This window comes from Chrysochloris asiatica, unplaced genomic scaffold (assembly GCF_000296735.1).
Source record: "Chrysochloris asiatica unplaced genomic scaffold, ChrAsi1.0 scaffold00011, whole genome shotgun sequence".
In the NCBI taxonomy this organism is placed as follows: Eukaryota; Metazoa; Chordata; class Mammalia; order Afrosoricida; family Chrysochloridae; genus Chrysochloris; species Chrysochloris asiatica.
In genome coordinates this window covers 35,036,097-35,038,793 of record NW_006408529.1, presented here as the reverse complement: position 1 = coordinate 35,038,793, position 2,697 = coordinate 35,036,097, and the positions used below count along the sequence as shown (strand labels likewise).

Sequence of the window (2,697 nt, the reverse complement as noted above, 5' to 3'; positions counted from 1 at the left end):
ATCCCCATCTCTTTTAACCAGCCCATCTAGACAAGATGAAAAGAGTTCAGTGGGAATTCAATATTCCGCCACACACTCTTAAACTAAACTCCCTCTTGAAAACTTGTAAGCCAGTCACTTCATGCCTTTTCCACCCCCTCCTTTTAGGTAGCCAATGTTTAAGCTGCCTGTTCCTATCTACCCTGTATACAGAGGGGATAGCATTGATACTTGATGTGAAGACTCCATCCCTCTCTGTTGATATTTTAAGCTACTCCCTCCATGAATATAGGTCAAATTCATCAACTTGTGACAATTTACCCTCGTTTCCATTATCAAAACTTGTTTTCTTTTTTATCTTTCTTTAGTTGAGCTCTGATTATCAAGCCGTGGAGGCTAGGTCAAATCTGCAAGTTTGGTCCTAGGTAGTATTTCTCTTTTTGTGACTGACTAATTTCACTCAGCATAATGTCCTACAGGTTCATCCATGTTATGTGGTGGCTTGCAGCTTCCTTGTTATTCTTCAAGGTAGCATAATATTCCGTTGTGTGTATGTATCAAAGTTTGTTTATCCATTCTTTCATTGATGGGCATTTAGGCTGTCTCCTTCTTTTTGCTATTGTGGATCGTGCTGCTATGAATGTTGGTGTGCATATATCTACTCGAGTTATGGCTCATATCTCTTTGGATATATATCAAGTAATCTTCCCTGTCTTCTTAATGATCTTTTGCTTTTTTTCGGTGTATTGTTCTTAATGTCATCCCACAAATCTTTTGGTATTCAGTCATTAGTGTCTAATGCATCAAATCCATTCTTGAGATATCTCTAAATTTAGATAGGATATTCTCAAAGTCATATTTTGGCTCTTATGGAGTAATTTTAATTTTTTTCAGCTTTAAGTAGAACTTGCATATGAGCAATTGATGACTGGTTCCACAGCCTGTCCATGGCTTCGTTTTACCTAATGATATTGAGCTTTACCATCATCTCTTCCTACAAATAGAGTCCATTTGACTCCTGTGTATTCTATCTACTAGGGCATGTGAATAGTCACATTTTATGTTGGTTAAAAAAGGTATTTGCAATGAATAAGTCATTGGCTTTTGTTGTTGGATTTTCAGCTGGATAGTGTACTTTATTGATAGTACATGACAAGACTGGGCTCTCTAAGCCCCTCTCCTTCTCCATGGGGTCTGGATGGAAACTGAGGATGGGAGCTTCTCAGTGTGTAGGCAGGTAGAGTTGGGGTAAAGTATCCCAGCAGCTGAGGGCCTCTCTCTTTCTCTAGTGCTGCTGTTGGGGCTGGTGGTCCAGGGGGCCATGTAGATCCACCATCCTGTTGCTGTAGCCAAATTCATTGTCATCTCAGGACGTGAACTTGACAAAGTCATTGTTGAGTGTAACACCAGCCCCAGCATCAAAGGTGGAAGAGAGGGTATCACTGTTATAAGTCACAGGAGACAACCTGGCTGTCAGTGTAACCCAGGATGCCTTTTAGGATTTCATCTGATGCCTGCTTCACTACTTTCTTGACACCATCATATTTGGCAGCTTTCCTAGGCGGCAGGTCAGGTCCACAACAGACACATTGGTAGTGGGAACACGGGCCATGCCAATGACTTTCCCATTCAGTGCAGGGATGAACTTGTCCACAGATTTGGCAGCACTGGTAGATGCAGGGATGATGTTCTGGGCAGCCCCATGGCCATCACACCACAGTTTCCCAGAGGGGCCATCCACAGTCTTCTGGGTGCCAGTGATGGCATGAACTGTGGTCATGAGTCCCTCCACAATGCCAAAGTTGTCATAGATAACCTTGGCCAGGGGGCCAAACAGTTGGTGGTGTCGGAGTCACTGCTGACAACCTTCAAGGAATTGTCATACTTCTCATGGCTCACATCCATCACAAACATGGGGGCATCAGAAGAAGGGGCAGAGATGAATACCCTTTTGATGCCAGCCTTCAAGTAAGCCTAGCCTTCTCCAAGGTTGTGAAGACACAAGTGGACTCTACAACATATTCAGCACCAGCATCACCCCACTTGACGTTGGCAGGATCTTGCTCCTGGAAGATAGAGATGGGCTTCCCATTGATGATAAGCTTCCCGTTCTCAGCCTTGACAGAGCCATTGAACTTGCCATAGGTGGAATCATACTGAAACATGTATACCACGTAATTGAGGTCAATGAAGGGGTCGTTGATGGCAACAACCTCCACTTTGCCAGAGATAACAACAGCCCAGGTAACCAGGCGCCCATTACAGCCAAATCTGTTGACTCCAACCTTCATCATCCAGTTTCAGGGATGCAGCTGGTACTGCAAGAGAAGCTGTGGCTGTCTGTCCAATGGGAAGGAGAAGAGAGCCTAAGTCATTGGTTCTGCAAAATTCTATCATGCCGTCTCCAACAATATTTCTATCACCAATGCCATATTTTCCAATTATAGATCCTTCCTCTTTGTTTCCAACCTTCACATTTCAATCACCATTACATCTTGACTATATGTTTGATCAATTTTAGACAGAAGAAATTGCAAGAATTCTTTATTTTCATCATCACTGACTTCAGTCATTGTTGAAATGGATGAACATTAACCATTTCCTTTTGGTAAAGTGACTCTGTGTACTCCTTCCATCTTCTCTCGATGCTTTCTGCATCATTCTATAATTTGCCCAGAGAATCTTTCAATAATGAAAGTTGAGGCTTGAATTTTTTTC

At 42.7% G+C, this 2,697-nt stretch overlaps 1 pseudogene; it reads right to left on the bottom strand.

Moving 5' to 3' along the window:
* The window catches only part of LOC102826944, a 108,224-nt pseudogene extending 105,951 nt beyond the window's left edge, over positions 1 to 2,273 (bottom strand).
* Between the last annotated feature and the right edge of the window lie 424 nt (positions 2,274 to 2,697).